Here is a 26102-nt window from a genome sequence, read left to right as displayed (position 1 = left end):
TAGGTGCATGCTAAAGAACCCCAGGTGGATTAATATAATTTGGAGTCTCCCACTACGGCGTGCCTCATGGTCATGTGGTGCATTTGGCACGTAAAACCCCACGATTTTTTCCCTTGCACTTGCGGGTGGAGAGAAAGGAGAACCAAAGTATCACTGGCGCCAAGCTCATGCTCTGAAACTGCTGACAGTGCAGAAGGGGTACAAAGCACAGTGCTCAACGAAGACCCAATTTTACAGGAGGGCGAGCTCTTGAGCCACTGCCAAGGAACCTGGATATCCTCTGAAATGCGATTGATGCAATGAAAGAGACAAAAGAGGACAAGGTAAGGCCAATGTAATGGTACTTAGATAATGATCTTTTATCGCTCAGGTACAGAACAGTCAATGCACTATTAGATTTGTATTTTCTTTGCAGGAACATTAGGAGCTCGAGCATACCCTGCTCGAGCTCGCAGTGGTCTATAGTTCTAGTGAAATAGACTGAAAAGCCAATTGCATTGTAAAAACACACATTGCTCAAATGTGAAGTGCGATTATATCTTGTGCTTCCATAAAAATATTTTTGTTCAGCGAATCTTGCTTTTTGTTTGAGTGCGCCACGTCAAGGTCGAGCTGGCTGTTGTTGTGTCTGGCGGTCCTTCGGGACAAAGGAGGCCGGCGCCGACTCAGACTCGTCAACCTGGAGCCCCTTTCTCGCGGCCGAGAATTGTCCCCTGGGACTGAGGGATTAGAGATTGGTCTCCAGGCTACCTCATGCGTCGCTAAACGGCAGCGTCGCCCCTTTGGTGTGCGGTTCCGTGAATTACCAGCGCCGCCCGAACCACGACGAGGCCTGGCGCCCTTTCGAGACAGCAACCGCCCTCCCTGGTTCCGCGCTGACCGCTATAGAGAGGCGAATCTTGAAGGGGGCCAGTGTCTGGCAATCCCCGGGGAACGACATCAACGTTCGGTTCCCAAGGTGTCAACCGCTGCCTGTGTTCGGGGGCGACCTAGCAAGATTCGGAGGCGGAGCCCGGCGGGAAACGACGACACATCACGTCGTCGCACTATCGAACGCGCACTCTCACTGTCCCAGAATCCCACAACACAATAGACGCGTCTCGGCCGCAGATCGCGGTGTACAAGGTAGGGGGCGCTAGCAAGCAGCTCGTGAAATAGCTAACATCTCGGCCGTCCTGAAATCTTAACGTCGTTAAGGTAATCGCAGTAACGCACACACACACACACACACACACACAAAGAACGCTAGCTGTCTTATGGTATGCAGTCGCGTAGTCTGGCAGGTACTACTCGTTGCCTGTGTGGGCGTCTAACTGCCAAAGGCTCGTCGTACTGATCCTGGTCAAGTTGGTGCTCGGATTCATCTGACTCCTCGTCGTCGTCTAGATGAGACGTTTTGGTTGTCGATGACCACGCCTTCAATTGCGAAACGTGCGCCGTCGTTGCGTACCTCTTTCCGGAGTTCTTGTTGAGCTCTGCCACTCTGTACGTGTCGGCAGGCAACACTTCAGTTATTACCAAGGGGCCTCTGTACTTGGTTTGTGTCTAAGTTGGATTTCCAGTGTTTTGGGGCGCTATCTTCGAAAATACCACTTCGCCCACATCATACATCCTTGCAGGATAATGCCGGGTGTCGTATGCCCGCTTACTTTTTGCTTGTTCTTCTACCAAGTGCTGTCGTGCAGTTTCTCTGAGCTCACGCTGGTCTCTCAAGCGTCTTCACTGTCCATTTTCTCATCTTGCAGAGATAGCCGATAAAAGACGGGTTTGTAACCATGAAGCATTTCATAAGGGGTCTTTCCCGAGCTCTTACTCACAGCGTTGTTTAAGCTACATTCAACATACTTGAGGTTAGCATCCCAATCCCGGTGCTCTGGGTCTTTCATTGCTGTGGTGATGACTGGCAATATAGTACGATTCACTCGTTCGACTTGTCCGTCAGCTTGAGGGTGGCGTGATGAGTTCAGAACGTGTCGCACTGCCCGAGTCGCACAGAACTCCTCGAAGGCTTTTGAAGTGAAGCAACTGCCTCGATCCGTAATGATGGTCTGAGGAAGACCTCTCTCAAGAATGAACTCTTCGATCGCGCGCAGGACACGGGCGTATTGGCATATGCCCCCATCGAATTGCGGCCGCCGCTGCCGGAATTTATTCCCGCGACCTCGTGCTTAGCAGAGCACCGCCATAGCCGCTAAGCCACCGCGGCGGGTCCAGTGGCGATGTCTAGGCAACCGAAAAGGAGAACAAGAGGAAAAAACGTAATGAGAAAACAAGTAAGAGGAACTAATCACGCATTCGAATGAGAATGTCAAAGTCGTTTAATGAATGTCTCACGATCACGCAGGATTTCGCCGTCATCCTCTTTAGCGTATGCTCCGAGATGCAGGCGTCCGCTCGGACAACAATGATCGTGGACCACCAAATGTGCGTTCATGTTCAAGAAGGAGGGATATCACCAGAGCAATACCACTACAAAGCAGGATGGACGCTCGCGGGGGAGCGCATATCGAGGCTGCGCCAGCGGACCCCCGCCCGCGGCAAGCCCGACGGACCTGGCAGGAGTCAAGCAAGCGCGAAATCGAAATTCAACAAGAACGTCATAGCCTCGGTCATCAAGGCAGCACGCATGCCAGCCATGAAGGGAGCAAGATAGTCGTTAGACCAAGAGGGGGACTGAACATCGTCAACATCGACACCACCACCGTCGCCGCTGCCATACACGCCGCGGCCAAGATCACGAGCGAGGAAAGCACCGCGGACCCCATCTGCCCCAACAAGCAACAGAACATCATGGTCGTCTGTACACCAAACAAACTCAACGTGGCAAGGTGCGCTAAAATCCAGGAAATCTCTATTCGAGGCAAACCGTACGAAGTCAGCTCATATCGCACGGCACCTCACGACACCGTAAAGGGCGTCATCGGAGGCATCTCCATCGACGCGAGCACCGACGAGCTAGAGAAGAACGTCGTCAACGAGAGGAACCAGTGGGTCCAATGAGAGCAGTGGGCGCAAAGAGGATCGGCAGCACCACCACCGCGATCATGGTGTTCCAGGGACCCAAGGTACCGAACTTCGTCTGATACAGAGGCACCCTGATACCGTGCCCCGTCTACAGGAAACAGACGTTTACCAGCAGTGCAGCCGAGTGGTACACCGCAAGGACGTGTGCCCGACCCCCACAATCAAGACGTGGCTGGCCTGCGGACTCGCGAACCCCAAAGAAGACCATCGCTGTACCACAAAATGTAAATTGTGCGGGGGCGAACACCCGACCGGATACCTAACGTGCAAGGTGAAATAGAAGATCCCCTACGTAGTGCGCAAGCGAGAGTGGGAGCGCCGACAGGGCGAACGCCAGCTGCCGTCGGAGAGCGATTTCCCGGCACTCGACAAGCCGCCAGCTGCGCGAACGTCAAGGACCCCATACGAGAACCGCGTGCCAGAATCCAGAGACAGCAGCTGCTGCAAGAGAAGCCTCAGCACGAAAATGTCACCATCACGTGAGCGAGTGGGATGGGTCGACGCGGAGAAAGGGAACAATAAAAGGAGCGCGAAGAAAATCACCGAAGCCACTAATCCACGAAGGAAGAGGAGAGAATGCAGGGATGTTAACCAGAAATTCGTTTGGTTGGCTACCCTACTCTGGGACGGGAAAGAAGGAATAGAAAGATAAGATAGAGAGAGGACGGGGAGGAGATGAAGGACACGGTGAGCTCGCGCATGCACGCGGAGGGTCTGAGCACTTCAAAAGCATTCACATAGCCCAGTCGCCCTCAAGAAAGACAACAGTGCTTTCACAACTTTGTGGGCCGACGAGCGATGGGGAACGTCTTCCAGTAAGACCTGCACGGACAACGGCCGATCGTCCAGTCGTCTCAATGCGTTCTATAATGTTTGTCCTTACGAGTGAAGTCGATCGCAGTGACACAATAAATGTTCGATGTTCTCTTCGCTGCCGCAGACGTCGCAAGAAGCACTTTCGGTGATTCCAATCAAAGCACAGTACGCTTTCGTGAAAGCCACTTCTAACAACAGCCGGTATAGAAGCGATGTCTCACGTCGGGGAATCCCGGGTCGAGGTCGGAGTGGCAGCGAACGGTTCAGTTCGTGTAGCCTGGTGCGCCTTACATTTGGGGTGTTCCACTCAGTTAAAGACAGCTTGCGTGCCAGATGACGAAGCTGCCTTGCAGCGTCTGTCCTGGAAAGAGGAATGGCAACGATGTGTTGTTCTTAATGTTACTCTCAGACAGCTTTGTCTGCGTGATCGTTTCCACTGATCCACGAAGAAAGACGACATGAACAAAGTGACAGAAGCCAACGAGACTTCAAGACAAGAGAACGCGGCGCTGCGAACGACCATCAACAACCTCACGATAGAGATCGCCGAGATCCGTAAGCTGCTGCTAAGCAACAACTAGCCTCTACAGAGACGACGCCAAGCACAAGCAAGGCCGAGGAAATTACCACGGACACCCAGGAGACAGCCGTAGAGGAACCGGCAGTGAAGAAGCGAGCCGTCGAGGCCACGCGCAAGCAAACAGAAAACGATCGCATCGACAACCTCGAAGCTAAATTCGAAGTGAGATTCACCAAATTCGAACAGCTAATCACGGCGAACATCCCAGCAGTGGCAGCAATGAAGCAAACAATGAAGACCTACCAAGCCAAGAACACGAACAGATTCGCCTACATCGAAAAGACCCTACAGCCGATCGTAAGCCACCTGACGTTTGCGCCCCTCTTCGCGCAACATCCACCCAACCAAAGTACCCCGTACACGCCAACGCAATCATGGCCGCCAACGCAACAACCGCAGAAGCAAGCGTAACAGCCTGGCAGTGGAACTGTCGGGGCCTCTGAAGGAACAAGGCAGTCATGCAACAGCACATCGTACATGCCCCGCGCAAGCCGGTCGTGATACTCTTGACCCTTTTCGCGGAGCAGTTTATTCTAGAAAAATGAGATGGCGCTTACGGCGGCGCGCCATACGTTGTCTCAGCTACAGCGCACGAATACGAAACCATTACCGCTTCTACCTTGCTTCTGTGCGATCAGCTTTCGGAAATGCTACTGAGTTTTCGCCGACGCACTGTGCTCCATTCATGCTGGTTTGAATCATGTGGATGGAAGACGCCCGTAGAAGTTGGCTGCAAAAATAGTGACTGGCATATTACGGAATCTAAGGAATATATGGGGCCAAGTTCACGGACTGCTGCTGCAACTGTCCGTACGTGTTTCGGGAACTTCGAGATGTTCGGCTTTCCTCGAGGATACACAAATTTGTTCATCCTCCAGCGTTGTATCACAAACCTTCAAAGAAAGGGCTTCAGACCCGGTACGTCGGCAAGAGTGAATAACACTCGTTAAGCAATGATAAAGGCAGTAGCACCGCTTCCTGTCACAGTAGGTTTCGCGCACAGTATCTACACCCATTTACCCCAACCGGCACGGAAACATACGCCCCTCCTTCGCCAATGGGTCAATAATAAGTGAATGGGCGCGCACACTTGAATATATGTGCACTTTATACGCACAATAAATGAAAGACTACACCGATAACGCACGAATGGTCGAAGCTGATTGTTTCATGACGGTGCACGAGAGTAAGCGAGTTACTAGCGATAATAGATATTTGCTACAAGGTTATACAGTGTACAGAACAGCTCCGTTTCAAGCCGGTTGACGAGGTTGAGCTGGTCCGTCGAGTCGGAGCTGGACAGCGCTGCCTCCTATTGCCATGTGGTGGGGTGTGTTATAGGTGTGAGCTGTGGTGTGTTTGCGCAAGCCCATACCATGTGGTAAAGCGTTGCACATTGATCACAGTGTGGAAATTTATAGGAATACAGCGCAGGGTGTATGGCGTGGTAAAGACTCATGTGGATATAGGTTTGTTTGGAGTTTTCGCCATATTACGGCTTTCTTTCGCGTCAGCATTATGCGGTAAGTGTAGTGTTTTTCGTGAAAGGCCATAGTGTTGTAGGATGTTCGTGTAGGTTAATGGTATGGGCTCTGGTTGGAACTGCTCGGCGCGGTCATCTCGCGGCTCCCGGTGGGCATGCGCTCGGGCATGCCCACCGGGAGCCGGCATGAGTCCACACGATTTGTATGTATGGTGGAAGCTGGTGCGCTCCATTCAGAATGCGTTGTGCGGCCCTGGAAATTTGGGCCCTGGAATAATTTCTGCATGCCGTCTGAGAGTCCGTCAAAACTATGACGCAATCCCAGCGCGGTCTCGTCGTGATGGCTAATTATATCGCTAGTTCCTCTGCCTCCACAGCGCTCACTCTGGAAACCGACGACGCATTAATTTCGGTCCCGTGATTGTCGACTACGCTGGTGCCGAATGAGGTGTTTCTTGCAGTGCTGGCCGCGTCTACGTAAAAGACATTGGGGTGATTTCGATACTTTCTCGTGAGCGCCTGCGCTCGGGCTTGTCTCCGTCCGATGTGGAAGTTTGGGTGCATGCTCCTGGGAATCGGTGAGACGTGCATAGTTTCTTGTATTCTTGTTGGGATTTTCGTCAGTCCGCTGGTCTTCCGTACGGAATATCCAAGACACTCCAAGACGCAGCGTCCCGCTATTGTGCGTAGTAGTCTTTCCTACTGGCTTACCAGGTGGGCCTCTATGATTTCCCGTGCGTTGTTGTACATCCCTGTCTCCTCAAGGCAAAAAGTAACCATTCCGGGTGGGAGTCCGAGCGCTTGCTTATACGCCTTGCCTATCAGCCGGTTGAGTACCTCCACTTCGGCGTTACTGAAATTTAGATATGGCGCCGAGTACGCAATGCGGTACTCGGCACCATATCGGCGCCATATCGGCGCCATATCGGCTCCATATCGGCACCATATGGCACCACCAAGTTGGAATACGCTAGTGCAAGACAGGGGTAATTGGATATCGCAGGGAGAGGCCTTCGTCCTACAGTGGACATAAAATAGGCTGATGATGATGATGATGACGCAATGCGGCTCACAATCAGAGCCTGCACTAGTCGGATAAGGTCCTGTTCCTTGAGTCCCCTCCTCCTGCTGGAAATTTGTTGAATCATGCGCAAGATCTGCGTGGTCGTGTGTTGTAGCTTCTGTATGGCGTATCCTCCACCCCCGTCCTTTTGTAAGTGTAAGCCGAGGACTCGAAGTCTGGCTTACACAACCACGAGCGATTACCCAGAAAATAATCAGATAGTGACTGCACCAAGGAACTTTACTGAATCAGAAATAAGAAAAGCCGCCGCTTCAAAATATTTGCCAAATAAGGAACCAAGAGCAAAACACACTAATCCTGAGTCATTGTATGAGCGGAAAGTTTGTAATTCATATTTAGCCCCGCTTTTAAGAGCAAGCACCGTATACCCTGCTCGTGCCGTTTGGACGGAGCTTAATCAGCTCCGAAATCCGAAAGCACTTTTACGTGTTCTCTGAAGCTGTGGCCAAAGGTTCGTGTTGTCTACCCAGTCACCATGTACAATGTCTCTCGAAGCTGATGTTTGCTAAGTCGCACCGGTCTCATGCACATCCATTGTAAACACGAAGGCAAGCAATGGACGCGTCATCACGTGATCAAACATGGCAGCGCCCACGGGATCGCCGCGAAAAGGGACACTCACCGACGCACCGTCCGTCCCCGGCTACAGAGTCCACAAAGGCCTGTGCACCCTGGTCACGAAGAGACTCATGTTCGTCGAACACGAGCTGCACAACAATATCAAGATCGGGCACAGACTCACCGAAATCATCCCGGGCAGGAATATAAAAGGAAGCATATTTCTGCTCAACGTCTACAGCAACCCATCGCAGAGAAAACAGCATCAAGGCATGACTGCACAGAGCCAGCACCGCAGCGAGCCGCAGCCCGCTGATTGCGTGCGGCGACTTCAACGCGTACACAGCAAGCACACAGCAAAAGGCCACGACCTCTACCAAGAAGCCACGGAACTCGACTTCATCCTCATCACGGACCCTACGCATTCGAAGAGAATTCGTAACTCCGTGTTCCAGCCCATACAAAAATATTTTCTTACTTTCTTTAGAAGACTTACCAACTTTCTATCAACTTTAGTAACATCCTGTGTACATTTACTTTCTATTAACACATGTTACAAGAAATCTGGCAGGATCTGTTTTTACTTCGGTTTGAAGAAAGTTTGTTTAAAGAAAGTTTAAATAAAGTTGGTAGGCTTTGTTTTAACTTTCGTTTGTAGGAAGTTTGTTCAAAGAAAGTTTAGAAAAAGTTGGTAGCCTCTGTTTTTACTTCGCTTTGAAGAAAGTTTCTTAAAAGAAAGTTTAAAGAAAGTTGGTAGGCTCTGTTTTAAGTTTCGTGTGTACGAAGTTTGTTCAAAGAAAGTTTTAAAAAAGTTGGTAGGCTCTGTTTTTGTTTTCGTTTGAAGAAAGTTTGTTTAAAGCAACATTAAAGAAAGTTGATAGGGTCCGTTCTTGTTTTCGCTTGAAGCAAGTTCGTTTGAAGAAAGTTTAAAGAAAGTTTAAGGAAAGTTGGTAGGCTCTGTCTTTTACTTTTGTGTAAAGAAAATTATAACAATTGTATTTGTTTCGTTCATTTGCTCATTTAACACTGCAATAAAGAAGCATAACATGCAATATCGGTAATACAATAATTAGTACGAATAACCTGACTGTCACACTGATAATTGCTTCCTGCAGTTTAAGAGAAAGCGAGGAGACAGGATAATTTTTGTTGTTACGCGTGCATATATAATCAGCAGTAGCTAAGGTAATATATCTTGGCCTGCCACAGTGAAATTGTATAGTACGTTTTGCTACTTAAAAAAAAGAGATTGACATTGGTACTCGAACACGTGGGACTTCTGCGTGTGAGGCAGACACACTACCACTACTCCACGTATTAGCTTTTTTTCTGTTCTACTCCACGTATTAGCATCTGCAGGGCCAATGCAATGACTACACTTTCTGACATGTCATGGGCCGTTTGTTTTCACGACGCTTACCTTTTCTCGGAATTCGGCTTCTTAAGAAACCTTATACCTTTACTATTTTATGCAAACTACACACAAAACTTGGCTTTCTCGAAAATGCAGCACCCGCGGTCACTGTTAAAAGAGCCTTTCTTTTGAAAACTGCGGGTGATCGCGGTGTTGATATATTGGCGGAATTCGTACGGCAGCACGGATTCCGTAAATGCTTGCTTGGACGAACAAGTGAATAATTTACGATTGTCAGTTGGCTGAGTAGTCAGTTGTGTACCTGGCATGGCCGTATCTGTTTGTTTACGCGTGCGTGCAAGCAGTTCGCCCGTTGCACTTCAGCCGAAGCTTCAGCTGCAGTAGCACGCCAGCCATCGCCACGTTTTGTCACCTTTATTCCTGACGATAAGAGAAAACATGGTCTCACCAATTCAAGATCAGGGCACGTATTTTCGAAAACGCTACACTTGGCGCCATAATTAACGTGTATATGGGCGGTGATTATGAATGCGTGCTCGGTAAGTGCCATATTAGCCCGTAGGCCGTCCGCCATTTCAAGCAGACGGAGCTGCGCGGGCGGCGCGTGGATTGGTTCATGCTTCAGCTGCGACTTCCCCTGAGTGACAAACGCAAATATCGAAGGCCATGGTCCTGAAGCGATCCGAATCGAGGAGGCAAGTTCTCCTTCTTTAACCGCAGTGTGGCGCTGATGCAGTGTTCTTGTTCAATAAATCCAATCCAATCAAAGTTGCTGTAGCGTATGGACCACTTTGGCTGTGCGTGAGTGCTCATTGCAGTGAGGCGGTAGTTGAATTTTATATTAGAAGTGCCTAGGCAAACTGTGCTCCTTATCGTGTGCGTTAACCATCACACAACCTCTGTACTCGTGAAATGCCGTGTGTTCGCCGTGTGTTTTGTGCGGTACGCCAGTGTCAACAGTGTGTTAGTACAACGCCCGTCCGAGCTGCCTTTGTTCCCGCCTGCCAGCGCTCTCGTGAAGAGCCGGGTACTGGGGCTTCGAGTCACAATGTATGGAAGAATTTGTTGAAGGTTGTGCTTTCGTTGTGCTGTATTTCATCGGCAGTTCTACAGTGTTTGCGTCCATAAGAGAGTTGGTGCCACGGTACCTGTGAGAGGAAGGAGCGTTTGCTGACTACGTCTTGAAAGGTAAGCAAGCTTGGCGCTTGTGCGCTTTGTTGTAGCTTATGGTTCATGTAATGAGCTCTGTGTGACTAGAGCAGGGCGAATTCTAAGCGTAAGTTGCCCATGTTACTGTGCACGTTTAGTAAGCAATTTTACGAACGTTTCCGTTGATGTTATCGCGTACTTGCATTTTCCTGTGAAGTATGCTACCCCGTCTATTGCTATAACTGAATGGGAACACAATTATGGAAACACTGAGAGTTAGTTTGTTGGGTAGTTTCCCGGCAGAAAATTATTCCTTATATAGGTATTTCCGCGAGTTGACTGCATGTGTGTATACGTCGATGTGTCATGGGCTTCACGCGTTGGCACAGGATAGCTATGTTTGATGCTTGCGCACATAGCTTGTATAAAGACTTTATTTTGTATACAGTTCACTTTGAAGGCCCGCGTCGCGCGAACCTGTCTGTATTCTATATTGAACTATGGAACCTGTCGTGTTCTTTATTGCAGGGTAAGTATACGCCGATATTTCAATGACGAGGTTTATTTTTAATCGAGAAATCTCAAACAGACGCTAGCTTTTACTATATATACATATTCATCTAAAGAACAGTATGTCAGCTCTTCCAGTCATAGGTAATGACTGTGCCTTGCAGTAATAAAGTAAGGGCTGTGATTTCGTAGCGATACTTTGCGCTCGATCCTACGTCACTCTTACCACCCACCGTGAATGGCCGGCTATTCCAGTTCATAACACGGGCGGAGCGTCGGTCAAACCACTGACGAAGAGCGAGAAGGAATGCCGTCGCTATACAAACACGGCCTAGGGTTCAAAAGACTTTTCGTGTGCTCAATAATTCTTTCATAATCCAATGCTCTTTTGTTTTACTACATATTTGAGTTTCGAGGATTTTCCTGGTAGTCTTATGTTTTCTGCATTCCCGCCTGGAATCTCACTTCTTACTAAATAACCGTTTAACTTCCTGAGATATAATGATGAGAGATTTGTACGAGATGCACATTAATGTAGCTGCTAGTGTGAGGCTCTTTGCAATTAAGTATTACACTGATATGACAGGTTTCCAGATTCACATTCCAATAAAGTATTCATTTCTTGCTGTTGAAGGCTATGTGGATTCTGGAGGCATACAACAGGAACCTGCAGCACTGCTGCAAGCTGGAGAGCACCACTATAAAGCACCTTATCTGCGTGCTTTTACAGAGGTGCGTACAAAACGATCATTGCCTTGTGTGTTGTAGGATATGTTTCTGAAATATGCAATCATTTTACTGTGTGTGCCATTTTCATGATTTCTAGTGGCAAATCACTTGAATTTCACTTTCGGTCATCTAGAGGGCCCTCAGTTTAATGAACTTACCTTTAACTAGCCTCCTCTGAGCTAAATATAAGTCTGACTTGAGTAACTGCATGATATACTCTGTACAGACTGCATATTAATCTAGCCAGTTTGCCTTTTTAAGATAATCGTTGAGAAGCATGAGGTCTCGAGATGTGTACCTTTTTGTCATTTTTATTATGCAGTATTGTGAAGCTCACTTCTCACACTATTGCCTGTGTGCCTATATTGTTCCCTCTAATCGGTCAAACTTATGTATTGCGTACCGTACTTCATCTCCTAAAATTAGCATACAAAGAGCAAAATTTTCTTCTTTATTAGGTAGCTGCTGAATCCCTAGCCACAGTATGAGAAGGTAATTCCTCAAGCATATAACAAACCAATAACCTTTTAATGTTACAAGTTTAATATGCACCCAAACTGCAGGTTGGCTTCAAGCAGGAAGCTGGTCTCCCATGTATTTTACAGAAATTTGAGGTGGTAACGCAAACTGCTGAATCACAACAATCTGCACAGTGCAGTAGTTGCAAGCCACCACGACAGTGCAGCTGAACGCTGAGTGTTGACCGTTACATTGGCACTTTTTTTCTGCGGGCAGTAGTTGCAAGCCACGACAGTGCAGCTGAACGCTGAGCGTTCGCCTTTACATTGGCATTTTTTTCAGCATGTCTCTGCCCTTCTCCAGTTGACATTGCATAAAGCTTGTTCTTTGCTGTCACATATCTGAAATGCAAACAATCCTTTTTACCTTTTCTTTCATATTACTTGTCAGCTGCCTATACACAAGCTTCCGGTGACATGGTAACAGTGCTGACTACTGGCCAGAACATGTGTGCATGTGTGGTTTGTGGTACCACATGCTCACTACCTTGGATTTACTGAGATGTCACAAGGAAGCTTGCTTCATGCTCAAGCTGCCCTGCACTTGGAAATATTGATATAGTCATTTTTTAATATAATAATTTGTTGTGGTTTTAGCAAATTGAGTTTTCAAACTGTGAATAATGCGCACTAGAGGGTCTATACAAATGTTTTCTACCACCTAAATACATGGTTTACGTAAAAAGTGATTTACGGATGTCATCGCATTTATTGAGTTCGGCATATCTCGCTGAAGCCATTCTAAAAACTTTGAGTATCTTTACTGCAACTGATTTACGGTTACTTTACACAAGTGTACGATTCCTACATGTTACACATGCATATTATGTGCAGCAGTTCTGCTTCAGAAATGCTTCAGTCACTTTTTGGGTGGCGTTCCAATACCCAAAAGGACGTCGCCCAAAAAGTAGCTTTGCTCCCCAGAGGTGTGAATGCCATTCTAAGTATGTATGGCAAGGCAGTCAGTTGAAATCTTCGTTTTGATTGTGGGTCATTTGAAGTCAAATTTTTGTGGATGATTGCATCATGCTATCTCGTCCAGATACAATTCATAAGACTAACTATTATTGCATTTTTCCTCCTTTAGGCTTGCTGAAGAGGGATATCAAGAACACGGGAGTATGAAGACCACATTATAGTCACTGCTTAGTTGGGGCCTTTGAGGGCATGTATGAAAGGGTTAGAAAATAAACATCAGTGTTTGAAAAGATTGGTGTGTTTCGCTAACAGGCACATACTTTTATATGTTCAAGGTTGCATCAGAACACTACCAGGCAATCTTTAAAAATGCTGGAAAAGGGGATAAATGTCACCAGGATGTTTCTAGGGCAAGCAACAGAAAGTTGGAAAAAAGTTACAAGGATGTTTTAGGGCGAACAGCAAAAAGTATGAAAAATGTTACTAGGATGTTTCTAAGAAGTAAAAAGATGCCCTGCCTTTATTGTTTGAAGGATTTTCATTCATCATTTAAAGAAGTTTGTATATAAAATTTTAATTGAATATCGGTGGCCCATAGTCGACAGGATGTTGGTATGAAGCATTTAGGAAGTTTAAAAACGTCTTGAGAAGTTTCAATAGACCTTTGGTAGGTTTTAGTAACATTTGTCTAAAAAAATTTAATTGAAAGTTGCTAGAATTTTTTGTAAGGGAGGACGCCACTCCGGATCTCACATTCATCAAAAACGACGTCCGGGGTGCGATCACCTGGAGAAACACGGAGGCCGACCTTGGCAGCGACCATAGTATCGCGGAAATCGGCATAACGGAACACAAGGACACGAGCATCACAACCAACAGATGGGTAGACTGGGATGCCTTCCGAGACGCCAGAAACCAGAATAGAGACGGTGACGACATCGAAGACATCAACTTGTGGATGGCCGAAATCACCAAGAGCGTACGCGACGCGACGAAAGAAATTGAAACGGACGCGGAGATCGACAAAATCCCAGGCAGCACATTACATGGGGCCAACTAGGGCCGATGATGGTTTTCAGCCGGCATTGGCTGGGCCGCGAAGGCCCGCCGTTGCCTCCGTAATGCCAGTGTTGGCAAAGCCACTGTAACAGACATCCAGCGCTGGCCCTACCGTGCCGGTGAATGCCCGTTAATGGCTAGGCCGGGCGACGCCGCTGGCTATCCCGGGCCTGCGTTGCCGTTAGAGTGCCCTCATTGGCTGTACATTTCCAAACATTGGTTAACAACGTCCGTTCAAAGCTATAGGTATAGCCACATTGTTGAGCAGTTCTGATAGACCCTTAAATATTGGCCTGTCAAAAACAACGGCATTTCATTATTACTTTTCACGCACCATTCGCTGGCCAATCCTGATTATATATGTTATACAGCACGCAATATTTATTTGAATTTTACACCGCTCACTCCAACTGCAACGAGATCACTCTGATATTTTTTTTTGTTTCTTACTAAATTATTATGTATGTTCTGCATATTTTTTGCTTTATTACAAAGGCTGTTAACTTTCGCGTAATTTTATTTATTGTGTTCAATCATTCAGTCGGAGATTGTTTACAAGTGACACAAGGGCACTCCATTATAACGCATCAATGCGCGTTTGCCGTGTGCATCCTCGATAGGCAAAATAACAAATTCAAGGGGGTGTATAATTAAAAAGCATGTGTGCTTACATGCGCGTCGTTTAATTAGTGTTGGGGGTAGTGAATTTCAAAATACTGCATAACTTTATGGTGCAATCATCTGTACCGATTGCCAGTAATGCCCTTGCTAGCAGAACTTCTGTAGCGGCTGTCAATTTTATTGCTAGTACAATACAAGTCATTTTGGATGACTGCTCCCCATATTATATTTCTGCATAAAGAGCACATCGAACCGTGTAGTAGTGTCTCCTGTGGCCAGTTCTATTGTAAACTTAGGTGCCTTTCCCGCCAAGGTCTGTCGTGTGTGTGTTTTTTGGTTTTTTTTATGCCAGATGATATTTTCAGACCAACTGGCACAGTAGGCGTAAATTCCTCCCCGCAGAAAGAACCGGGAAAAAAATGAAGTGGCGCCATGATGGAGAAGTTTCTACTGGGCTATTGGAGCATATTTGCAAGAAAAAAAAAACACAGCACATAGAAGGGACACGAATGTGAGACAAGCCCAACGCTAACTTACAATGAAATGCTTATTTTGCACGACACCAAATATATCTGCACTGAAGACAAAGGGGAAGGCAGAGAACAGAGACAACGCCACAACAGATAGACGGGGGTGGGAGGGGGGCAGTGAAGAGAAAAGGTTTGGTCAGACGACCAACACGACTACAGAAGGCGCTCTCCGTTTGAAGGGAACAGAAAATAAAGAAAAATAAAGAAGAACAGGAATGTTCGTGGCCCGCCGCGCCATTCCGAACCTTGACGGATGGCTGAAAGAGTCCTAGAACTGAGAACGAAAATAGAATGAAAAAAAAATGAACGCTACTTGATAAAACTGTAAGCTACTGAATAAAATTTCTGATTAAATAAGTGAAACAAGTATAAAGAAAAAAAACTACTCAAATATATATATATATATATATATATATATATATATATATATACATTTTTCAAGTAGGTGAACTCTTTTTGTGAGAGCCACACAGATTTGAATAAATTGTTCGCTGACGTTTGCATCTTACATCAGCTAATCAATAAACCTATCGTTGTTTTGACTTTGCAAAGAGGCATACATACGCTTCCTTATTCCTTATAAAATTCAGGCTCCCACTTAAACCCTCAACGACGCACCTCTGGTAACTTCTTCCTCTTGTAGATATCTCGGTATACACATCACACACAACATCGTTGGAGTATGTATGTTGTTTTCAAGTTACCAATGCCAACCGCATGTTGTTTTTTTTTCTTCCTCCGAAATTTTCTTCATGGGAAGCTTTTATTTTATAAATCCATGGTGAGGTCAATCTTCGAGTACACCAGTTCCGTCTGGAATCCAGCAACTGCTATACCTTATCGCAAGCTCTCGAAAGTGTCCAAAAGCTTGCCGTCCGTGTTTTGTTACATGCAATTACTCACGTGTAGCCAGTGCGCTTGGTTTAACTTGTCGCCGTATGCGATCTCGCTTAAGTTTGTTTATTAGGATTTATTTTATTACTCCCGTTGCTTAAAGGACATATTTTTCTACCTCCCATCTACGTTTCTTCTCGCAGCGGCCACGTTTGAAGCTTTCTTGCTTAGGAAAAGAAGAAAAAAAAAGCTTCCCGCTTTTTTATGTAAAGCCTTCGGGCTTTAACACTATACTAACATAATTAAGTAAATTAATGTGGCGAACTTGAACGAGATTATTTTGGGGCTTTACTTCTATGTTATGCGCTGCGTAAGGTATTGTCGCGAGGTTGATTAGATACGGCTGCCGCTGCTTTGTGTCTATTCATTTTTTTCCGAAGGGGGAGGTTGTATTATTTAACCAGAAGCAAGAAATGCATGGGGGCATCTTAGCAAGTGATGCTGTGCGCCGGACTACTGCTTTGCGCACACGTTGTCTTGCTCTACCGTTCTCCTGGGATAATGAGCGCAAAAAAAAAACAATCAAAACATTCATTGATCACTTTGAGTTGTTCTACAGGTCCATTTGTCATGTTTTACATTTCAGCTATAATATATAATAAAATCAGCACAAGTGCTACTGCTCCTTCAGCCACATCAGCTTTTGGAAAAATAAAAAATAAATAAAAGAATAAAAAAACGTGCCCGTGTCGTTCTTCACTACTATCGGGCGAAGTGTCTTTAAAACACCAGGAATGCGTTTCACTCTCACCACGTGTTCCCTGCGTCCCCTCGCTTTGCAGTGTCGAAGGTATGCACGATCTATTATGCGCACAGCCGAGCCTGCGTTGCTAATCAGAACCGGATGGGTGCACAAAGAAGCGTGAATAATGCCCTGTCAAATTTGTTGCTCCCTGCGCGGACCTCGCCCGCTGCCAAAAAAACGTGGTGACTCTCGGTCTCTCGGAGGACTAGGGACCCGTACACATTCTGCTTCTGCTTCTGAGCTGTCGTGGCCCATATTGCTTGCACCATGTTTTGCTGGTGAAGCATGCATCAACTTGTCCAGCAGCGTGTTCAGTACGAGCAGCTTGAGCTTCGCCACTACAAGCTTGGTTCCACACGGTTATCGAGTGAAACATGAACAACTAGCCAAACGACAGAAAACTGCATTTATTGCAAAATAAACTCAATTTTAGCAAGGTAAGTGCAATTGTCTTATTTTTATTCTCAAGTATAGTGTTTCAACTAAGTGCATTGCCTAATACCTGTATTTTCTTTTTTTTACAGAGATAATGTGCGGCCACTTTTCACTACGTACGTAGACGGTGCTGCACCGCTTCAGCGTCAGCTGAAACGCACTGTCTGAAAACGCAACAGGGCACATTTTGGCTGGCACACTGAAGAAGACCAAAGTTGGATTGTCGTAATTCCTTACTGAGGAACTATATTCTGCGAGCTGACTAGTGTTCAGGACTTCCTGCAAAGCTATAATCTGTTGTATTATAGCTTGCTTAGCTGTTTATCATGATATAATGTACCCTTTCTTTGCTACCTTTGTTCTAAAAGCTTACGCATTGCCAAAGGCTAAGTACAGCTACCCACAAGCACTTACGAGAAATGTTGTAATGAAGGCATAATTCATCATAATTGGCTAGATAGAACAAAAATCGCATATTTTGATTCAGCGCCATTTCCTACCTAATGTTTGCGTATTTCTGCTTCTTTTTTCAGCTTCAACAACTTGTTTCAATGGAGGAATCATGTGTGTGGGAGGTTGCCTTCAATATAATGAACGCCATCATGGGCCATGCAGTTCGAACTGCCACATACAGCCTGCATGGAAATAAAAGCAAGAGACTGTTTAACATGCGGCTATGCAGAGTGGGAACAGGTGATACGCATTTAATTTCTCAGTTTTGTGCCTCTTGCTCATATTATGCACTGCAGGCAGTGTTGGGATAATATAGGTATTTGTATTGTATGCAGATGGTGCCCTAGAGACGCAGAGATCGACATCAATCAAGCGCAAGACTTCATAAGAATGTGGCTGGCAGGCGCCGGCGACTGTGCTAATAGCAGAAGGCGGCGTTACGCCGAAGCGGCTCAACCCGTTCAGCATCTTCACGTGCCCCTTTTGCGAGCCCAGCCTCAACCCCCCGTAGCGTCATAAACAAAGCTTTCGTAGGTGGCCCACAGGATTGTGGATACGAGCGGCAATCTGTATCAACCTATTTTAAGACCAATAAAGAAATTATGTATCATTATTTGGTGATTTTATAGTAGATCATTGCACGTTGCATCGAGCTACCGTGCAATTTTTGCCCTATTTAAAATCGTAGGAAATAACGGCATCGCCCACACGCTTCACAATATGGCAATGCAAGTGGGTAATACGGGCCAATAAATCGAATAAAAGCGGCAGAGCCGGCTATTGACCAATAACGGCGCTGCCAGTAGGCAAGGTGGGACACTAGAATGGCATTTAACGGCAGAGACGGCTATCTGCCTGTATCGGCACTGCCACTCGATGGCCGAAATAGGCCCTTTAGTGGCTTGGCCACACTGGGCCATTCCTGACGCGGGTAGCGCTGCCGGTTTCGGGCCTATATTTGTGCCGGTGTTTGCCGTGATAATGCCGTGCTGGGGCCAGCCTGGTTGTGCTGCCTGGGATAGACAGCCGGCTAGCGCATTTCATCGAAGCCAAACAGTCGATACTCAATCGATGGAAGAAACAACGGCTCACCTGCAGACTCAGTAAGGAGGTGGCGGAGCTCAACCGAACGATCGAGGATCACTGTCACACGCTATGCGCGTAACAGTGGAACGACATCTGCAACGCGGCAGACGGGCAGATCCACAGCGGGAAGACGTGGAACCTGCTGCGGCACCTGCTCGACGAAACCAAGACCAAGTCGCACCAAAGGGACACACTCGCCAAGCTCATACACCGGGTGGTCTCGGTACACGGCGCCGACGAAGTCACCAGGCGCATTAACGACAAATACCTGCCAACTACACCCACAGAACAACACGCGCTGTACGGCGGCCTACCCAACGCTAAGCTTGATCGTGACATCGACGTTGAGGAGGTCCGCGCGGCCTATACGACCTCCCGGCCCGGACCTCGTCACGAACAAGGCGCTCAAGAACCTCGACGACGGCTTGGTTGAGAACCTAGCAAAATCCTTCAACAAGTGCTTGAGAGTGGCCGCGCTGCCGAAGCAGTGGAAGACAGCCAAGACCATGCTGATCTCCAAGCTGGGGAAGCCACAGGACATGGAAAACCTCCGGCCCATCTCTCTCACGTTCTGCGTGGGCAATATGGTGGAACACGTCCTGCTCAATAGGTGGCAAGACTGCCGGGAACGACAAGTGCTGTATTCGGCCACGATGATCGGCTTCAGACAGCACCTAAGCACGTAGAACGCGATGCTGCAGCTCAAATACGAAATCATCGACGATGGCGGCACCTCCCGCGACAACGAGGCAATCCTGGGGCTCGACCTGCAGAGCGCCTTCGATAAGGTGAAGCACTCGGCAATTCTGTCCCAAGTCTCCAAGCTCTACATAGGCGAAAGATCGTACAACTACATTAAGGACCGCCGAGTTACGAGCTGGCGACCTACAGACGTAAGAGAAGAAGCTCGGAAGCACCGGCACACCGCAGAGATCGGTCATCTTGCCGATGCTGCTCGACCTGGTAATGGTCGGAGTGGCCGAGAAGCTCGCGCACATCGAAGTCGTCAACACACCATCTACGCTGACGATATCATGCTGTGGGTGACCGGCGGCAGCGACGCCCACATCGAGGGTGTGCTGCAAGCCGCCCTCGATGCGATAGATGACCAGCTGGAAGGCACCAGACTGAGATATTCGCCGTGCGAATCGGAGCTCCTCATACTCCCACCTACCAACAACGGTAGAGGCAAGACCAGACAATGCGAATACGAAAAGATCCCAATCGTAACGACATCCGGCAACTTAATCACCGAGGTTGGCAAAATCAGGATCCCAGGCATGGTCATCGAAAAGCACGGAAGAAACGGCGAAACCATCGCCCGTCTCACGGCAAAAACGGCCAACGCGACGCGACTCCTCAAACGAGTCACGTCCCGGAAGGCTGGCATGAGAGAGGCGAGCCTAATAAGGCGCGTGTATTCCTTCATCATCAGTCACCTCGCGTACGCTGCCTACCACTTGCGGCTGCAACACGAACGCAACAAAATCAACGTCATCATCAGAAGAGCGTACAAGACGGCACTGGGACGGTTGGAGTCCACGAACACGACCCTCTTCTTACAACTCAGGATACACAACACGCTCGAAGAAATAACCGAAGCGCAACGGACCACTCAACTCGAGCGGCTGCCCACGACCAAAGCCGGGAGGAAGATACTGGACGACCTGGGAATAAGACGCTCGAATGAGGCCGAGTTGAAGTTCCCCGTCTCCGAAGAGGTCCGACACCAGACCAGAATCGACCCCATGCCCAAGAACATGAATCTCGAGTACAACAAGGCAAGATGAACGGCGAACTCCAAAGCTCTCATTGACCTGCACGCCAACGACGAGCACGAGCGGTACATGGACGCGGCTGAATGCCAACGGAAAGCCTTCGCAGCGGTCGTCATAGAGGCGTCGACCGGCGCCACGAGTACGGCAGCGAGAGTACGAGGCACCGGAGCGGAACAAACAGAGGAGGTGGCCATCGGCCTGGCCATCGCCGACGACGACTGCCCCACGGTGCTGAGTGACTCAAGACAGGCGGTGCGAGACTTCGCCAAATGCCCAATCTGCAGGGAGACTGAGCGCGTACTGCGAGCGGCGAAACTGCAAGACAGAAAAATGAGAATCAAGTGGTTCCCGGCACAAGCTGGAGACGCGTCGGAACGCAATGACAACCACAACCAGACGGCACACACAGCGGCGCGAGCGCTAACCAACCGCGTCCCGGCGACCGACCGTCCGACATGGTTCGGAGCCAAGGACCGCATCACGTACTATGAGGACATCAGTGTAGAGACCGGATTTTAGGCAAATGCTTTTTTATTGCGATAGCAATTATATGGACACTCAAAAGCAGATTTCTGCCGTCGGCGTCGCCGTCGCCGTGAGGTTCCGTATGACGTCAATGGAGATGAAATCGTCGCCGCGCGCCGAACGCTGTATGTGCGAGTGAAAGGGCGCGAGGGGCGCGCTTTCACGGGGAGTGAACGCACGGCGGAGAACAAACGCGCGTTCTGCGCCGTGCTCGCTTAAGGGCTGCAGAAGTAGGCGTCTCTTTCCTCCTTTAGAATCACCATATATGTAGAGCAAACGCACCTTCTTCCGACGCGCGAGAGGCCGTGGGGGAGGGGGGGGGGAAGGGGGAGGGAAGGGAGGCGACGTTTAGCTGCGGCACCAAGTGCCTATTTATATCGGAGGCTCCGGCAACAGTCACCAACGCCGCACGCATTTTGAGAGAACGCGGGCAAAACGCCGACGGCGTCGACAACAGTTCTGCGTGTTGCGGGTGCTGCTGCATGTCCAAGTTTATGCAGCTGATAAAGCTACTATCATTACTCCGTATAGCTCTCCACAAATTTGCTATCGTAATTGATGCTTCGCCTTTCAGGTGAAACTACGACAACTTTTTGTTCCTTGCGCTCCTATCGCCCCACTTTGATTATGAGCATGAATTAGAGGTTAAGAAGGGCTTTTATAGTGTTTTTATAGTGCCTATAAATGCCTATTTCGGCGTTTTTGCCTAAATGCCTATTTTCAATATCGGCGCCTATATGAACACTATTTAGCCTCAAGTTTCGCTTTCGAGTGCAGTTAGAGACCGTTATTCATGTTACCGGGCAACATTGACTGTTCGGAACTCTATGGGGTTCAACCTAGTCCTTTAGTTCAACCAACTCCCGGAAAACAACTGCTAGCAGCATTGAAATGAGACGCCCCGGCCAGCATACGCCGACGCGCTGACATTGCGCAAGCGGTTGGCGAATGCGAAACCGCGGAGAGCCATCAGGGGAAAGGAGAGTGACGAGCAAAACAACAAAGAAAAATGTGATGTGCACGCGGCTTTTGTTTTGCTTGTAATTTAGTTTTTAAGGTGTTCACCACCGTCGGGCGTTAATTCTCAACGTACGAGATCGTTCTCAGTGACAAGAGGCGCAATTTTGAATCCGAAAATCTGGAGATGGTGGTAGTTTGCTATTGTTTCCACAATCTTCACAGTGATTCTTCGACTACGTTCCGCGTGCTCTCCAAACATATTTTTTCAAGCACGTGCACTTCAAATGGGCAGAAGTATATTTGGCAGTGTTGGGACGTCTGGCCTGTACAATTCGGATAATGTCATTGTATATAAGAAAATTCCGCAGAGTTGTACCTAACAGTCCTGATGTAAGATGCGAATTTCTTAATAAATCGTAGTCTCTCTTGCATTTGTTATTTGTCTGGTTTTGTTGTGTCTTAATTTAATTGCGTCAGGCAGACATAAAGTATTGGTTTTTTTAATCAGTATACCCAGCTTTCAATTATTCTTTTTCATGCCTGTTTCATTATATGCGACGCTCGAGTACAGTGACCATTGAACATGAATACGAGCAGTGTGCTTATTCGACGAAGCCAATTGATCGCCATTAGTCCAGCAGTTTTATGGGACAATTGCACGGCTATGTTCAACTGTTGGCGCCTTTGTGCCATCATAGACAATAACATTTCTTGTTTTCCTATCGTAGATGTAGGCCGCGCACGTCTTCGTTTGAAATTATTTGCATTTATGCAAAAATTGATTGTGCCTATATTTACGGCGTTGAAGGCCTAAAACGTTTTGCCTGCCTGATTTTGACGCCTAAAACGCGCTTTTTTATTGCCTAAAGATCCGGCCTCCAGACATCACAAAGGCCTACCGCCTGGCTCGCAGAACTCTCCCATCCCCGCACCCGAGCCGCAGTCGAGCGGAGGCGGTACTACTGAGACAGCTCCAGACCGGATCGCTACCGAGGCCGGGACTGATGCATCGCATGTACCCCGAGACATACCCGACCGACAAGTGTAAGGTCTTCCCGATGGAGAAGGCAGGTCGCACGCACATCTTGTAGGACTGCATCAAACACCCAGAGGAAGCAAGAACGAGAATGATCCCGCCGAGAAGAGCTACGACCAAGACCAACAGCTCTGGGCCGTCCAGCAGGTTCTCGGGGTGCTCGAAAGGCAGGGACCCAGCGAACCGGCAACGGTGAGCGGCGACCCGCGCCGAGTAACGGCAACACCGTAGACGACGTAGGCCCTCGCCGGGGCGCGCGACCGCCCCAGTGCAGGCACCAATAAAGTTTGTTCCAATCCCAATCCAATCAATGCGTACCTGTAACTTTGACGCGATGAGTTTTGGCAGTTTTCTGACCAATAGCTATTTGCTAATGTCGAAACAGACGTAGAATCTAAAATAAATTATTTTGTCTAGTTCTGCATAGTTAATGTGTTTACGTGATGCCACGTGGAAACTTTTCGTTGTTTTCGCCATGTCGCGTGTCAGACTGGCGAGGTGGACGTGGCTCGAAAAATGATTCACAAATCGTGGAGGACTGATAGCATGAATTGAATGCAAACAGTACAGGATATCTTTCCGCTATAACGCCCCGTCCGTACTTTGTGCAAGCTATTCGGAAAGTGAGCAGAAGCAGCAGCCATGGTCAGCGAAGTACGAGATGGTTTTGAAAGGAAGCTTTATTTTCAACCCACACGGTTTGGTAGCGTTGCTGTGCCATCACTGTCTGAATCTTTTTTTTCTTTGTGGTGTGCCCCACTGACTCTCTGGAGGCATAGTAATGCATGTTGTGGAATTAGGACCATGTACATGGGCACACATTACCACTTTGACTCCCCCTGTCTAAGTAGGGTCTTCTTTGTGTTCCCCTCTCCCATTCCGCCGGTTTAGGGTAGCCAACCGAATGGTATTCTGGTTAACCTCCCTGCCTTCTGCCTTTCTCTTTCCTCCGCCTCCTGTCTAAGAAGGATATATTTATTTAGCTAAATGTTTAGTTCTATGATACCTTTTAAATCAGAGCGATTTGGCAAGCCCTTTGCTAAACCTTTTTATTGTGATAGCAATTATATAGACACTCCAAAGCAGATTTCTGTCGTCGTCGTCACCGTGAGGTTCCGCATGACTTCAACGGCGATTAAATCGTCACCGCGCGCCGTTTGCTGTATGTGCGAGTGAAAGCGCGTGAGGGACGCGTGCTTTCACGGGGAGCGAACGCACGGCGGAGAGCAAACGCGCGTTCTGCGCCGTGCTCCATGAAGGGTTGCTGAATTAAGCGTCTCTTTCATCCTTTCCAATCACCATATATATATATATATATATATATATATATATATATGCGGGCGTCCAATGCGCCGGAGGTGTGGCAGGCGAAACACTGACGACACATACCGGCACAGCGTCGGCGAGCTTGGCGACGGTAGACTCTTTCGGCAGTAGTACGTAGTCGCTCAGGAGTCGTATTAAAGGCTGTGAGGTTGGCATAGCCATTTGAGAACCGGACCAAGCAAGAAGCGATGGCGAGTCCTCGAGAAATGCAGCGCTGAGAAGGTACAACCAATGCGTCTCCGTCGACAATGTCTGTTGACTCAAGGGCAAGAACACGTTCTTCGTCTGGTTGTATAAAAAGTCGCAGTTTCACCTGAAAGGCGAAGCATCAATTGCGATAGCAAATTTGTAGAGAGCTAGTAAATGATAGTAGCTTTATCAGCTGTATAAACTTGGACATGCAGCAGCACCGGCAACACGCCGAACTAATGTCGACGCTGTCGGCGTTTTGCCCGCGTTCGCACAACATGCGTGCGGCGTTGCTGACTGGTGCCGGAGCCTCTGATATAAATAGGCACTTGGTGCCGCAGCTAAAAGTCACCTCCCTTCCCTCCCGCTCCTCCCCCCCCCCCCCCCCCCACCGCCTTTAGCGCATCGGAAGAAGGCGCGTTTGCTCTACATATATGGTGATTGTAAAGGAGGAAAGAGACGCCTACTTCTGCAGCCCTTAAGGAAGCACAGCGCAGAACGCGCGTTTGTTTTCCGCCGTGGGTTCACTCCCGGTGAAAGAGCGCGTCCCTCGCGCCCTTTCACTCGCAGATACAGCGTTCGGCGGCGCGCGGCGACGATTTCAACTCCATTGACGTCATACGGAACCTCACGGCAACGGCGACGGCGACAGCAGAAATCTGCTTTGGAGTGTCCATATAATTGCTATCGCAATAATAAAATCGGCTGCTGCAATGAGGTTGGGACACGGGGAATCGAAAACGGGATAAGTCTCGGTGTGGCTGATGTGGATGCTTGGGTCGCCGCACGAAATTAGTGCAGAAGCAGCGGACAGGAAGTCCCATCCTAATATCATCTGATGAGCGCACTTCGAAAGCACCGCAAGTTGCACATGATGACGAATACCGTCTATCAGGACGCGAGCTGTGCACTGTCCGGTGGGAAAGATGGGAACGTCATTGGTGCCACATAGGACCGGACCAACATACGGCGTTTGCACTTTTCGCAGACGGAAGCACAGTTCACGATGTATAACAGAAATAGCGGCTCCAGTATCTACAAGGGCGTCGACAGAAACACCTTCCACACAAACTGAGAGCAAATTGGCGGGGCGAGCAGGAGGAATTGGGACAGTCCGATACGATGCAGTTTCTCCTCCGAAAACTGCAGCCTCTAGTTTTCCGAACGGGTGTTCACAACATGGGAAGCAGCACGCAAGGGCGATGAGGAACGGCGGTAAGGTGAAGGAGAGCGACGCCGCGGCGAGCGGGATGCTCGAACCATGTCCTGGGAAGGTGAAGGAGAGCGACCAGAAGAGGTTGTGCACGGTCCGGGAACGTACGATTCTAGCCCTGGTATCCTTTCTCGCTCAAAGGTGTCATAGCCTCGCCTTTCACCTGGGTGACGCCCGGGAACGTAGGAGTCAAACCTGTGCACTGTCTCGCTCAAAGGTAGCATAGCCCCGCCTTTCATCTTGCTGACGCCGACGGCAGAAGCGAGAAATGTGGCCGCGAATACCGCAGTAGAAACAAACAGGGCGCGACGACCGCCACGGAAGGTAGTACGGCTGTGCAGGAGTATTCGCTGCCAGCGAAGCTAGGGGGTCGCGGTAAGCTTCGGCAGGTGGAGACTGAACGGTCGAGAGAGGCCGGGAGGCAATTTCGGCATAACTTGGCGGACGAAATGGTGCAGTAGACTTGTCCATTTGGATCGACGCCAGTTCGTCCTTGATGATGTCACGC

At 48.4% G+C, this 26102-nt stretch overlaps 2 pseudogenes; both read left to right on the top strand.

The window, feature by feature from the left end:
- Positions 1–2380: 2380 nt before the first annotated feature.
- On the top strand, positions 2381–19253 carry LOC119459160 (uncharacterized; annotated as a pseudogene).
- Positions 19254–19259: 6 nt separating this feature from the next.
- On the top strand, positions 19260–23106 carry LOC119459159 (uncharacterized; annotated as a pseudogene).
- The last annotated feature ends 2996 nt before the right edge of the window (positions 23107–26102 follow it).

Source organism: Dermacentor silvarum, chromosome 7 (assembly GCF_013339745.2).
Source record: "Dermacentor silvarum isolate Dsil-2018 chromosome 7, BIME_Dsil_1.4, whole genome shotgun sequence".
Taxonomy (NCBI): Eukaryota; Metazoa; Arthropoda; class Arachnida; order Ixodida; family Ixodidae; genus Dermacentor; species Dermacentor silvarum.
The sequence above is the reverse complement of the archived record's forward strand: the minus strand, read 5'-3'. Positions and strand labels throughout refer to the sequence as shown.